The sequence below is a fragment of the Scomber japonicus genome, chromosome 12 (assembly GCF_027409825.1).
Source record: "Scomber japonicus isolate fScoJap1 chromosome 12, fScoJap1.pri, whole genome shotgun sequence".
In the NCBI taxonomy this organism is placed as follows: Eukaryota; Metazoa; Chordata; class Actinopteri; order Scombriformes; family Scombridae; genus Scomber; species Scomber japonicus.
The window spans coordinates 31,012,375-31,027,584 of record NC_070589.1 but is presented as its reverse complement, the minus strand read 5'-3'; the positions used below and the strand labels follow the sequence as shown (position 1 = coordinate 31,027,584).

Genomic DNA, 15,210 nt, shown 5'->3' with positions numbered 1-15,210 from the left:
GTCAAATTGTCTGTTTTGACTGTTCCTTCTTCCTTCCCTCCTTTCCTTCCGTCTGTCCTTCCTTCCTTCCTTCCTTCCTTCCCTCCCTCCCTCCTACCTTCCTTCTTTCCTCTGTCCTTCTTTTCTCCCTTCCTCTTTCCCTTCCTCCCTCCCTCCTTCCTTCTTTCCTCCCTCCCTCCTACCTTCCTCATTTCCTTCTTTCCTCTGTCCTTCTCTTCTCCCTTCCTTCTTCCCTCCCTCCTTCCTTCTTTCCTCCCTCCCTCCTACCTTCCTTCTTTCCTCTGTCCATCTTTCCTCCCTTCCTCTTTCCCTTCCTTCCTCCCTCCTTCCTTCTTTCCTCCCTCCCTCCCTCCCTCCTACCTTCCTTCTTTCCTCTGTCCTTCTTTCCTCCCTTCCTCTTTTCCTTCCTTCCTCCCTCACTCCTTTCCTCCCTTCCTTCCTTCTACCTTCGTTCCACCCTTCCTCTTTCCCTCCCTTCCTTCCTTCTTCCTCCCTTGCTTCCTTGACTCGAGGAAGGGTTAATGACAATAATAATAAATTGTATTTAAGGGGCCTTTCAGAGCATTCAAGGCCTTACAATACACATACAGTCCAATACACCAGTAGAAGCATTACATAATAACCTAAAAACCAAACTACAGTCATTAGTCACAAGTATTTGGATTCATGTAGATGTAGCTGCAGGGACTGAGTCACAGAAGAAGAAGAAGAAGAAGAAGAAGAAGAGTTTGTTGTGTTGTTGTAGCTTAGTTTGCTATATTTGTCTGCAGAGCTTCATTTATTGTAGAGTTCAGCTCAGTTCAGAGTTCAGAGTTCAGAGCTTTATTGTCCCTCGAGGAGAAATTTGGTTTGCAGTGACAGCACAAATAACATCAACCATAAATAAACAGTGACATAACAAACATCATCTCAGCATACAGCACAACCAAACTTGATAAGAACAATCACAATCGGAATAGGAGTAGAAATGTCAAAGAAGTCTCGCCACACGAGTAATTTAACCTGAACCTGAGCTGCACCAGACATTGTTGGTGCTCGACGAAGCCTAAATCTCCCTCCAGGCGGCAGAGGAATGAAAGTGGGTGATCAGAGCTGGACAAGATTGACCGTGCTTTCTTTAAAACAAGCCTGTCAAAGATCTCAGAGAGAGAGAGAGAGAGAGAGAGAGAGAGAGAGAGAGCTGCTGCATGCCAATTATCTTACTTGCTTTATTCATGACATAAAATCTTGTCAACATTAAAGGAATTTACTCTGCGCTAACTATTAGCTTAGCTCTTTCCAAGTAGTCCAACACTGGTGATATGAAGCCCAACAAGCTAGCACATGCTCAGTAGTGTCTGCTGTACAAAGGACTACTCTCCAGAGACTGAAAACATGATCGATTATTCATCTTTGGAGCCGTTTCTAATCAAACTAACATGACCAAACTCTTTATAATGAAGCAATATATCAGCCAGTGCAGCGATGTGGTTAATTACAACTAATTTTAATAGTTTTTTGGCAACAACAGAGATCTACAGCACAGAGGAATAAGATATATCAGACTCCTAATACACACACACACACACACACACACACACACACACACACACACAATACTTATAAATAGATTCATTCATTGTTGGTTTGGATCCAAACTCTCTGGCTGGGAATGACTAACTGTTTAATCAATTAGCTAAATCACTAATGATAAAAGTCATAAATTATAGAGATTATAGTCTGAAATCTAAGCAGAGTTCTTGCACATTAATATTATCTCACCATCATGTACTGATATCAGATATTAATCAAACTTCAAGTCACATTCAGACGTTTTCATGACAAAATATCGACTCTTTTCAGTCGCTGAGGTTTCAAAGAGAGTTCAGAAAGAGCGGCAAACATCCCATAATACAAGCCAACCCCAACCCCAACAGGTGGGAGCTCCATCTTCACACCTACACATGTTAACAAACAGCTGGATGTCGCTCTCAGATTCACACCTGGTGCTCTGAGCTCAATAAGAAAAGGCACTTCCTGTCTTTAAATTAGGGTGACACTTGTAGGAGACAGAAGACTCACTGCTGATGCTAAAGAAGCCCTTGAGCAAGGCATTAGACCCTTCCCACCCCCCCTAAATCCTCCCCACCCCCCCTAACTCCCCATAACGCTACTCCATCCCACCCATGCTGCCTCAGACTAGTTGCTCTGTGTCCAACAGCTCAGACAGAAGTGGAAATGACTTGGAAAATTGGTGATATTTCCTCTGAGCGTGAGTTTACTTCTGTCTGAATACCCCCGAGCCCCCCCCCCCCCCCTATTACCCCCCTCCCCCTGTTTTAACCCCCCACCCACCCATCACTACAATCTCTAAATCCAATCACAAAAGGAGCCGGCATGTGCAACGCTGCAAGGATGTTTTCCACCTCTAGACGACGATTCGGCATCCTATCATCCCACTGAGCCTGGAGGGAAGGTGACGGAGGATTGGGATAAATAGAGAGAGAGGGGGGGCTAGTGGGGAGAGGGGGGGGGTGTAATGCTTTGCTCAAGGGTACCTCGAAGCTGTGACGACACCTGACTGGTGATAATGGTGTTTTTCCCGCCGCTGGTTTAACCCCGGCGGCGAAAAGGCTACGGAGGAGGAAAGGATGATGCGTGGAAATTGAAAAATTAGGTCAAAGTCTGCGAGGATGCGGTGGGATGGGGAGAGGGGGGGGGTTGTATTTGGGGGGGGGGGGGGCTTTGCATTTACAACGTCAGCTGAGCATGTAAATAATGCAACGGGGCATCTGACCCCATTTCCCTCAGACGCACTTGTTTACATTGCAGAACTCTTGAGCTACAATAAAAGAAAAGAGAGAGAGAAAAAAAGGAGGAGGGGGAGGAAGGGGGAGGGGGGGGGGGGTTGTGATGTGTGTCACCTTTTTCCACATCCCTCCCTTTCTTCCTTCATCGCTGCTTTCTCTCTCTCTGTCTGTCTCTCTCTCTCAGCATTTGAAACCCGCATTTGCAGCAGCAGAAACATTAAAATGCGATGTGTGCATTTGCAGTCAGCTGTTAAAATCGCTTCCTCTCTCTCCCTCTCTCTCTCCCTCTATCTCTCTCCCTCTATCTCTATCCTCCCTCTCTCTTTTTCCCCCTTCTCTCTCCATACATGGCTGAGCTCGGGCGAAGCCTCCAGACTCGATGAGAAACAGGGAAAACACTGCTCGCAGGCAGCTGAAATATGACACTATGATACTCTCCAGGCTGAGAGTGAGTCTGCAGCAATGTGACATATCAATCTGAAAAAGAAGAAGAGGAGAGAGGAGGAGGGAGAGAGAGAGAGAGAGATAGAGATAGAGAGAGAGAGGGAAGAGGAGAAGAGTAGGGAGCTAATGAGAAAATCAATACCAAGGCTGCATTTCAGCATCTTGCAAAAGAAGCCAATATATGCTCTGGTGTTGTGGAAGAAAGAAAAAAAAAAAAAAGAATATAATGGAAATCATTCATCCTCCTCTCCAAAAAAAAAAAAAAAACGCCGCCTGGCTGCAGTTGTGTCATGTGAAAACTGTGTCTGGTAACAGCTGCACACTCTGTGCACATAATCTAAGCAGCATGCAGGGCTCTGCTGAACGGGATTTTCCAATATGACAGCAAAAAACCTCTCTGACAACAACTTCTTATCAACAAACCCCTAAAAAAGATAAATCTGTGTAGTATTCCTATGATATTCCCACCGGGAGGAGGGCTTTAATGTGCCCCTGAGGCTCAATACAGACTTTCAAAATGTACTTTATGGGTTTGTTTATGTGCTATGATATCTAATGATGCAATGATTAGTCAGATAATCAATCAGGCAGCACACAAGAAATGAATCTACAACAAATCCTGTGATGAATTAAGCATGAAAACACACCTATTAGACTTTTTAGAGGACGTCATTTTGGGCTCTGGAAGCTCATTTCTTTCTTTTTACACTCCAGAGTGAAAGTTCAATCGATTCATCGTACTGAAATGACACAATTCTGCCTCCAGCTTCTAAAATATGAGGTTTCATTGCCTGTCTCTGTTTTGTATCAGTGTTAATTGAATATTTTGGAGGGGCGGTTCTGGACATGTTTAAGAGTTCAGGGGGGGAAAATAAAAAAATAAAAAAAAGACTAAATAGATTCAACCATGCTGCAGCAATGATGATGATATCACTATAATATTCCTGGAGAGTTTTTATAGTATCACTCTGTGCATACTGATGATTTTAAAGCTCAAATATGCTGCTTTATCCTCTATAATACATCATGCATTCCTATAATATTAAATGCATTTTCTCTTTATTATATTTTTACTATATTCCTAAATACATTCACAGTACAATATGGTGGTGAAATGAAGTTTAAGTGCACTTTTATATGCTTTAAAATCCATTTCTGTGCAGAAATCCAATGAGAATATGATAATAACACTAAGGTCCCGCTAAACCATGATAGCCGTGTTTCCACTTCACTGCCACACCACCAAAACACCAACATCCCCTGCATCCAAATCACAGCCACACAAACCCAAACCAGTCATGACGGCAGCATGCAATACGAATAATAAATATGCACTTGAACTTGTGGCACTTAGAGCTCAACAACACTTCTTCTTATCTTTTTCTCTTTCCTTTAATTATCATTATTAAATCCGCCTTGCAGCAGCAGCTCTCACTTGACCCACAATAACTCAGAAACCTTGCACAAGAAACCAACCAGCAGAGAACCAAACCAGCCCCGGTGCAGCAGCAGCAGCAGAGCCGAATCAGAGCACTCACCCTCGGACAACTCCAGCTCCAGCTCGGCCAGTTTCGCCCGCACCTCCGCAGGAATCGGCGCCGGGTCCCGGTCCGCCATTCCGCCGTTTAGCAGCCGACTTTAAATCTCTGTTTTCGGCTTCTTTCTCCCCTCTTTTCTCTCTCTCTCCAGGCTTCTCCTCAAAACCCCTCCAAAAAATCCAAAGTCAGTGAGACTGTGTATGTGTGTGTGTGTGTGTGTGCAGCACTGAGTCTCTGCAAACCGGCATCAAGTCAGCAGGAACATGACGATGCTTTTATTGTCAGAATAAAAGCACGCGCAGCAGTCTTTACCTTTTACTACAAGATACTGCAGACATGTGTACTAATACTACAAGTAACACAGCTGAAAGAAGTACTCACATCTTTTACTGCAGTAATACTAATATAGTAACGTAGAACTACTCCATTACAAGTAAAAGTCCTGCATGGAAAGCCCTACCACAGTAAAAGTACTGCAGTATTATGAGTGATGTAGTATGCAGTATTACAGTAAAAGTACTGCAGTATTATGTGTGATGTAGTATGCAGTATTACAGTAAAAGTACTACAGTATTATAGTGATGTAGTATGCAGTATTACAGTAAAAGTACTGCAGTATTATGTGTGATGTAGTATGCAGTATTACAGTAAAAGTACTGCAGTATTATGAGGATGTAGTATGCAGTATTACAGTAAAAGTACTGCAGTATTATGAGTGATGTAGTATGCAGTATTACAGTAAAAGTACTGCAGTATTATAGTGATGTAGTTAAAGTATTGCAGTAAAAGTACTGCAGTATTATAGTGATGTAGTATGCAGTATTACAGTAAAAGTACTGCAGTATTATGAGTGATGTAGTATGCAGTATTACAGTCAAAGTACTGCAGTATTATGAGTGATGTAGTATGCAGTATTACAGTAAAAGTACTGCAGTATTATAGTGATGTACTATGCAGTATTACAGTAAAAGTACTGCAGTATTATAGTGATGTAGTTAAAGTATTGCAGTAAAAGTACTGCAGTATTATAGTAATGTAGTTAAAGTATTGCAGTAAAAGTACTGCAGTATTATGAGTGATGTAGTATGCAGTATTACAGTAAAAGTACTGCAGTATTATAGTGATGTAGTATGCAGTATTACAGTAAAAGTACTGCAGTATTATAGTGATGTAGTATGCAGTATTACAGTAAAAGTACTGCAGTATTATAGTGATGTAGTATGCAGTATTACAGTAAAAGTACTGCAGTATTATAGTAATGTAGTATGCAGTATTACAGTAAAAGTACTGCAGTATTATAGTGATGTAGTATGCAGTATTACAGTAAAAGTACTGCAGTATTATAATGATGTAGTATGCAGTATTACAGTAAAAGTACTGCAGTATAATGAGTGATGTAGTATGCAGTATTACAGTAAAAGTACTGCAGTATTATGAGGATGTAGTATGCAGTATTACAGTAAAAGTACTGCAGTATTATAGTGATGTAGTATGCAGTATTACAGTAAAAGTACTGCAGTATTATAGTGATGTAGTATGCAGTATTACAGTAAAAGTACTGCAGTATTATAGTGATGTAGTATGCAGTATTACAGTAAAAGTACTGCAGTATTATGAGTGATGTAGTATGCAGTATTACAGTAAAAGTACTGCAGTATTATGAGTGATGTAGTATGCAGTATTACAGTAAAAGTACTGCAGTATTACAGAAAAAGTACTGCAGTATTATGAGTGATGTAGTATGCAGTATTACAGTAAAAGTACTGCAGTATTATGAGTGATGTAGTTAAAGTATTGCAGTGAAAGTACTGCAGTATTATAGTGATGTAGTATGCAGTATTACAGTAAAAGTACTATGCAGTATTACAGTAAAAGTACTGCAGTATTATAGTGATGTAGTATGCAGTATTACAGTAAAAGTACTGCAGTATTATAGTAATGTAGTATGCAGTATTACAGTAAAAGTACTGCAGTATTATAGTGATGTAGTATGCAGTATTACAGTAAAAGTACTGCAGTATTATAATGATGTAGTATGCAGTATTACAGTAAAAGTACTGCAGTATAATGAGTGATGTAGTATGCAGTATTACAGTAAAAGTACTGCAGTATTATGAGGATGTAGTATGCAGTATTACAGTAAAAGTACTGCAGTATTATAGTGATGTAGTATGCAGTATTACAGTAAAAGTACTGCAGTATTATAGTGATGTAGTATGCAGTATTACAGTAAAAGTACTGCAGTATTATAGTGATGTAGTATGCAGTATTACAGTAAAAGTACTGCAGTATTATGAGTGATGTAGTATGCAGTATTACAGTAAAAGTACTGCAGTATTATGAGTGATGTAGTATGCAGTATTACAGTAAAAGTACTGCAGTATTACAGAAAAAGTACTGCAGTATTATGAGTGATGTAGTATGCAGTATTACAGTAAAAGTACTGCAGTATTATGAGTGATGTAGTTAAAGTATTGCAGTGAAAGTACTGCAGTATTATAGTGATGTAGTATGCAGTATTACAGTAAAAGTACTGCAGTATTATGATTGATGTAGTATGCAGTATTACAGTAAAAGTACTGCAGTATTATGAGTGATGTAGTATGCAGTATTACAGAAAAAGTACTGCAGTATTATGAGTGATGTAGTATGCAGTATTGCAGTAAAAGTACTGCAGTATTACAGAAAAAGTACTGCAGTATTATGAGTGATGTAGTATGCAGTATTACAGTAAAAGTACTGCAGTATTATGAGTGATGTAGTTAAAGTATTGCAGTGAAAGTACTGCAGTATTATGAGTGATGTAGTATGCAGTATTACAGTAAAAGTACTGCAGTATTATAGTGCAGTACGTCCTTCCCTCCTTCCTTCCTTCTGTCCTTCCTCCCTTTCTTCCTTCCTTTCATCATGTCTTCTTTTCCTTCCTTCTTTCCTTCCTTCCTTCCTTCCTTACTTCCTTGCTTACTTCTTTACTTCCTTACTTACTTCCTTATTCCCTTCCTTCCTTCCTTCCTTCCTTCCTTACTTATTTCCTTACTCCCTTCCTTCCTTGCTTGCTTCTTTCCTTCCTTCCTTCCTTCCTTCCTTCCTTCCTTCCTTCCTTCCTTCCTTCTATCTATCTATCTATCTAGACTTACTATCATCATCATTTTGGTTTCTATCTTGCAAAAAGAGGCAAGACAGTTCATCTAATGTCAAATCAGTAGAAACAACCATAACGGCTCCATTTCGACTTTTATTGTGAAGGACGAAACATCCCACTTCCTGTTTGAGGCCTGCTAACTGTTGCGGACTTGATCCACCTGAATTCACTGTTGCTCTGAAAACATCAATAAATTACCACACAGGGTGAAATGTTTCCTTCTGCCTGACTCCAGAGAAAGTTATCCCTCTGATCTGAGCAGGAAGTAAAGACTGATGTCCTTTGTTTTAAAATATATAAAAATAAATAAAACTGGTAAACAACTGTTAGAGGGCGCCAGAAAACATCTATCTATCTATCTATCTAGGAAGGAAGGAAGGAAGGGAAGAAGAAGGAAGGAAGGAAGGAAGGAAGGAGGGAAGGAGGGAAGGAGGGAAGGAAGGAAGGAAGGAAGGCAGAGGGCAGGAAGTATGGAAGGGAGGAAGGTGGTTTCACTCCTTGCCCCCCCCCCACATTCCTCCCTTCATTCCTCCCTCCTTTCCTTCCTTCCCTCCTTCACCCTCCCTTCTTTCCTTCCTTCCTCCTTTCCTTCCTTCTTCCTAGCTTCCATACTTCCTTCCTCCCTCCTTTCCTTCTTTCCTCCTTTCCTTCCTTCTTCCTCCCTTCCATACTTCCTTCCTTCTCCTTTCCTTCCTTCCTTCCTCCCTCCCTCCTTTCCTTCCTTCCTTCCTCCCTCCTTTCCTTCCTTCCTCCTTTCCTTCCTTCTTCCTCCCTTCCATACTTCCTTCCTTCCTTCCCTCCTCCCTTCCTTCCTCGACTCAAGGACAACCGGAGGGTTAATAATAGTAATAATAGTACATTGTATTCCAGGTGTCATGGTGGTGTCATGGTGGTGTAATGGTGGTGTAATGGTGGTGTCATGGTGGTGTAATGGCTCCGGCTTCCTCAGACCAAACACATGCAGGTTTGGTTAATGAGTGACTCTAAATGATCCGTAGGTGTGATTAGATGTTTGTCCCTGTTATGGACTGGTGACCTGTCCTAATGACAGCTGGGAGTGTCTCCAACCCCTCATGACCCTCTAGGAGGTACGTGGTATGAAAAACTAATGAATGAATGAAACCTTTTATTTATAGACTGCTTTTCAGGATAGAGTGGATCAGAGTAATGTTGGACACTTTTAACCATCCTGTTGTCCTCGGGTCAAGGAAGGACAGAAGGAAGGACTAGAGGAAGGAAGGAAAGGAGGAAAACAGGAAGGAAGGAAGGAAGGAAGGAAAGGAAAGGAGTAGAGAGGTAGGGAGGAAAGGAGGAAGGAAGGAAGGAAGGAAAGAAGGGAAAGGAGTAGAGAGGTAGGGAGGAAAGGAGGAAGGAAGGAAGGAAGGAAGGAAGGAAGGAAAGAAGGGAAAGGAGTAGAGAGGTAGGGAGGAAAGGAGGAAGGAAGGAAGGAAGGAAGGAAGGAAGGAAAGAAGGAAGGAAGGAAGGAAAGGAGTAAGGACGAAAAGAGGAAGGAATTTAGGAGAGAAGGAAGGGAGGAAGGAAAGAAAGGAGTAAGGAGGGAGGGAGGAAAGGAGGAAGGAAGGAAGCAAGGAAGGGTGGAAGGAGGAGGGAGCAAAGAAAGAGGGAAGAAGGAAGGAAAGAAGGAACAGACGAACGAGATGGGGTCAATTTGACCCGGGAGGACGACACAAGGGTTAAAGATTGAGTGCGAATTGGTCTAGATCAGAGGAGTCAAACTCATTTTCATTCAAGGGCCACATACAGCCCAATTTGATCTCATGTGGGCCGGTTCATTAAAAAGATGGAGGGAACAAAAAGTAGGAAGGACAGACAGAAGAAAGGGAGGAAGGAAGGAAAGAAGGGAGGCAGGAAGGAAAAGAAGGAGGAGAAGGAATAGAATATAGGAAGGAAAAGAAAGGAAAAGAAGAAAAAGAGGAAGGGAGGAAGAAAGGTAGGAAGGACAGATGGAAGGAAGGGAAGAAGGAATGAAGGAAAAGAAGGAAGGAAGGAAGGAAGGAAGGAAGGAAGGAAAAGAAGACAGGGAGGAAGGGAAGAAGAAAGGTAGGAAGGACACACGGAAGGAATGAAAAGAGGAAGAAGGAAACTGGGCCGAGTTGAACCTCTCGGCGGGCCGGTTCTGGCCCACAGGCCGCATGTTTGACAGTCCTGCTGTAGACACTAATTATAAGTCAGAATAAGAACAGTATACTATAATCTTAAATATGTATATAAGCATATATGTATAACATGACAAGAAGTATGTGAAACGATTCATTCAGACTCTGCAGGACTCCTCACCTCCATGCAGGTTTTCTATCCACTTTCCTTCCTTCCTTCCTTCCTTCCTTCTGTCCTTCCACCCTTTCTTCCTTCCTTCTGTCCTTCCTTCCTTCCTTCCTTCCTTCCTTCCTTCCTTCCTTCCTTCCATCATGTCTTCTTTTCCTTCCTTCCTTCCTTCCTTCCTTTCTTAATAACTTACTTACTTCCTTCCTTCCTTGCTTGCTTCCTTCCTCCCTTTCTTCCTTCCTTCCATCATGTCTTCTTTTCCTTTCCTTCCTTCCTTTCTTAGTAACTTACTTACTTACTTATTCCCTTACTCCCTTCCTCCCTTCCTCCCTTACTTACTTACTTACTTACTCCCTTCATTCCTTCCTTGCTTCTTTCCTCCATTCCTTCCTTCCTTCCTTCCTTCCTTCCTTCCTTCATTCCTTCCTTCCTTCTTCTATCTATCTATGTATCTATCTATCTTTTTTGTGTGCGTGTCTGGCTCTTTAAGCTGCTAACTCCTCCACTATGTTCACCAGCTAGTCTACAGCCAGCTGTGTCTGTTTGCTGTTTGGTGCTGAAGGAGTGATGAGGCAGTTTAATCAGATATCTGTCGACTAGCTGGAGAACTCAGTGGAGCATTTAGCAGCTGAAGAGACACAGACACACAAATAAATGTTGCTCTTCTTTGCTTATAAATTTGCTGTATTGCCTTTACAGGTGGTAATATGTCCAGGTTTATGGTTGGTTAGTGCTGCCCCCAAGTGGCCAATAGTTGATACTACCATATATTAAAACCCTAACCCTAACCCTAACTCCCAGGCATGCTGTAAGACAGGGATGTCAAACTCATTTTAATTTAATCTCATGTGGGCCAGACCATTAAAAAGATGGAAGGAAGGAAGGAATGAAAAGAAGACAGGAAGGAAAAATGGAAGGAAGGAAGGAAGGAAGGAAAGTCAGAAGGAAGAAAGGGAGGAAGGAAAGATGGAAGTAAGGAGGGAAGAAAAGAGGGAAGGAAGAAAAAAAGGAAGGAAGGATGGACAGAATGAAGGAAGGAAGGAAGGATGGAAGAATGGGAGGAAGGACAGAAGGAAGGAAAGTCAGAAGGAAGAAAGGGAGGTAGGAAAGACGGACAGAATGAAGGAAGAAAGGATGGAAGAAAGGGAGGAAGGACAGAAGGAAGGAAAGTCAGAAGGAAGAAAGGGAGGTAGGAAAGATGGAAGGACGGAGGGAAAAAAAGAGGGAAGGAAGGGAGGAAGGAAGGAAGAAAGGGAGGAGGGAAGACAGGAAGGAAAGATGGATGGAGAGAAGGAAAGAAGGAAGGAAAAGAACACAGGAAGGAAAGTGGGCTGGATTGGACTCCTCGGCGGGCCGGTTCTGGCCCACGGGCCGCATGTTTGACACCCCTGATCTAGAGAGTTATTGGGGAATATTACATGACTTTTTTTTTTTTTGCGTTTGTGACTTTTTCTATAGATCTATTCTATCTATGATTGAAGTTGCCATATATGGTTCCTCACCAGTCTAGGGTAAAACATTTACCAAAAAGTCTAGATATAAAAAATCCACATGGCTCTAAAACCAAATATTTTAACCCTAACTCTAACCCTAACTCCCAGGCATGCTGTAAGACATTAAAAATGTTACCATGTTAACCCTTAAACAGGCAATGTGCACCAGGAGATACGGACTCTTTAACAGCCTGTTAGGAGCATGATTGGTTAAGGTGATAGTTCAATAGTATGTGCCTTGAATTGATAGAACTGGATTGGTAGAATTGAAGCTTGTTGTAGGTCTATACTTTGATATAAATGGTAAAAATCAGTTTAGAAACTAGTATTAATGACCAGGGAAGGCAAGAATATACCACCTCATTCAATTATTTACCATTATGACCATTTTAATACATTAATAGGGGCAACGTATCCTTTTGGACATACAACTCATGAAATCCCAAGTATATTAAAACACATATATTTGTGGAAATGCTTTACTTCAGTGCAAATGAGATAACTAGTGACATCATATAATATTCACTCCTGTCTGTTTAAGGGTTAAAAAACCTTAAAACATCTCCTCATTCTCCCTCATTGAAACATTCATATAATATATATATTACAATATTGTTAATATCAAAAGTTTAAATGCTGAATAAAAGATATCCTTTCTGTCACTATAAAGTCTGTTTCCACATAGCACCAGTGTGAGATGCATACTGGACCACAACTGGCTCCAAACTGGTTATGATGTCATAAATCCTGCTTGTAGGTGTTCAACTGAGATTTAACTTAAACTTTGTCAATAATGGAAGGAAGGAAGGAAAGGAGGGAGGGAGGATGGGAGGATGGGAGGATGGGAGGATGGGAGGATGGGAGGATGGGAGGAAGGAAAAAGAAGGAAGGAAAGGAGAAAGTAAGGACAGGAAGGAGGAAAGGAAGGAAGGAAGAAAGGAAGAAGGAAGGAAAGGAGGAAGGAAGGAAAGGAGGGAGGATGGGAGGAAGGAAGGAAGGAAGGAAGAAGGAAAGGAGGAAGGAAGGGAGGAAGGAATGAAGGATGGAGTAAAGAAGGACGGAAGAAAGGAAGGAGGGAGGGAGGGAGAAAGGATAAGAGGAAGGAAGGAAGGAAAGAAGGACAGAAGAAAGAAGGAAGGGAGGAAGGAAGGAAAGGAAGGAAGGAAGAAAGGGGATGGACGAAAGAGAGAAGGAGGGAGGGAGGAAGGACAGACGGAAGGAAGGAAGGAAGGAAGGAAGGAAGGAAGGAAGGAAGGAAGGAAGGAAAGGAGAAAGGAAGGACAGGAAGGAGGAAAGGAAGGAAGGAAGAAAGGAAGAAGGAAGGAAAGGATGAAGGAAGGAAGGAAAGGAGGAAAGGAGGAAGGAAGGGAGGAAGGAATGAAGGATGGAGTAAAGAAGGACAGAAGAAAGGAAGGAGGGAGGGAGGGAGAAAGGATAAGAGGAAGGAAGGAAGGAAAGAAGGACAGAAGAAAGAAGGAAGGGAGGAAGGAAGGAAAGGAAGGACGGAAGAAAGGGGATGGACGAAAGAGAGAAGGAGGGAGGGAGGAAGGACAGACGGAAGGAAGGAAGGAAGGAAGGAAAGAAAGGAGGAAGGAATGAAGGAAAGGAGGAAAGGAAAGAAGGATGGGAAGAAGGAAGGAAGGAAAGGAGGGAGGATGGGATGAAGGAAGGGAGGAAGAAGGAAGGAAGAAAGGGGATGGAGGAAAGAGAGAAGGAAAGGAGAAAGGAAAGAAGGAAGGGAGGAAGGAATGAAGGATGGAGTAAAGAAGGACGGAAGAAAGGAAGGAGGGAGGGAGGGAGAAAGGATAAGAGGAAGGAAGGAAGGAAAGAAGGACAGAAGAAAGAAGGAAGGAGGAAGGAAGGAAAGGAAGGAAGGAAGAAAGGGGATGGACGAAAGAGAGAAGGAGGGAGGGAGGAAGGACAGACGGAAGGAGGAAGGAAAGAAAGGAGGAAGGATTGAAGGAAAGGAGGAAAGGAAAGAAGGATGGGAAGAAGGAAGGAAGGAAAGGAGGGAGGATGGGATGAAGGAAGGGAGGAAGAAGGAAGGATGAAAGGGGATGGAGGAAAGAGAGAAGGAAAGGAGGAAAGGAAAGAAGGAAGGGAGGAAGGAATGAAGGATGGAGGAAAGAAGGACGGAAGGAAGGAAGGAGGGAGGTAGAAAGGATAAGAGGAAGGGAGGAAGGAAGGAAGGAAAGAAGGACAGAAGAAAGAAGGAAGGAAGGAAGGAAGAAAGGGGATGGAGGAAAGAGAGAAGGAGGGAGGGAGGAAGGACAGATGGAAGGAAGGAAGGAAGGAAGGAAGGAACAGTCAAAATAGACGGGGTCAAAGGTTAATGCCTGGATATAATGTTCCTATTAGCTTATAGCTCCGTCTCTCCTCTGCTTCTACCTTTAGACCTTCAGCTTGGGTTGATCTGAGGAATGGTGACTTCAACTTGGCTCGGTCACAATATCCCACATAACACCTCCAACTCTGCTCTTCCACCTCTCACCGTTGCACTGAGTTGTTTCCTGGCATCAAACATAACGGGAACCTCATAATAAAAAATGCATCTCAGGGTCTGTGTCTTCATCACTGCAGGGCATTTCATTAGCATCATCATCATCATCATCATCACCATCATCATCATCATCTGTGTCTCAGCTCCTGGCAGTAACACAAGTCCCATCATCATTAGGAAAGGAAGGAGGAAGGAAGGAAAGGAGGGAGGATGGGAGGAAGGAAGGAAGAAGGAAGGAAGGAGGAAGGAAGGAAGGAAAGGAGGGAGGATGGAATGAAGGAAGGAAGGAAAGGAGGAAAGGAAAGAAGGAAGGAAGGAAGGAAAGGAGGGAGGAATGAAAGGAGGAAGGAAGGAAAAGAGGAAGGAAGGTAAGGAGGAAAGGAAAGAATGATGGGAAGAAGGAATGAAAGAAGGAAGGAAGGAAGTAAAGGAGGAAAGGAAAGAAGGAAGGGAGGAAGGAATGAAGGATAGAGGAAAGAAGGACGGAAGGAAGGAAGGAAGGAAGGAAGGAAGGAAGGAAGGAAGGAAGGAAGGAAGGAGGGAGGGAGAAAGGATAAGAGGAAGGGAGGAAGGAAGGAAGGAAGGAAAGAAGGACAGAAGAAAGAAGGAAGGAAAGGAAGGAAGAAAGGGGATGGAGGACAGATGGAAGGAAGGAAGGAAGGAAGGAAGGAAGGAAGGAAGGAAGGAAGGAAGGAAGGAATGGTGACTTCAACTTGGCTCGGTCACAATATCCCACATAACACCTCCAACTCTGCTCTTCCACCTCTCACCGTTGTTGAGTTGTTTCCTGGCATCAAACATAATGGGAACGTCATAATAAAAAATGCATCTCAGGGTCTGTGTCTTCATCACTGCAGGGCATTTCATTAACATCATCATCATCATCATCATCATCATCATCATCATCTGTGTCTCAGCTCCTGGCAGTAACACAAGTCCCATCATCATTAGGAAAGGAAGGAAAGGAGGAAGGAAGGAAAGGAGGGAGGATGGGAGGAAGGAAAGAAGAAGGAAGGAA

At 42.5% G+C, this 15,210-nt stretch overlaps 1 long non-coding RNA gene across 1 annotated transcript in view; it reads left to right on the top strand.

The window, feature by feature from the left end:
• The window catches only part of LOC128369488 (uncharacterized), an 84,755-nt gene extending 70,033 nt beyond the window's left edge, over window positions 1-14,722 (top strand). Inside the window, exons 2-3 of the long non-coding RNA XR_008322013.1 lie at window positions 13,765-13,846; window positions 14,610-14,722. This is a non-coding gene — a long non-coding RNA (uncharacterized LOC128369488). The remainder of the gene's footprint in view (window positions 1-13,764; window positions 13,847-14,609) is intronic.
• The last annotated feature ends 488 nt before the right edge of the window (window positions 14,723-15,210 follow it).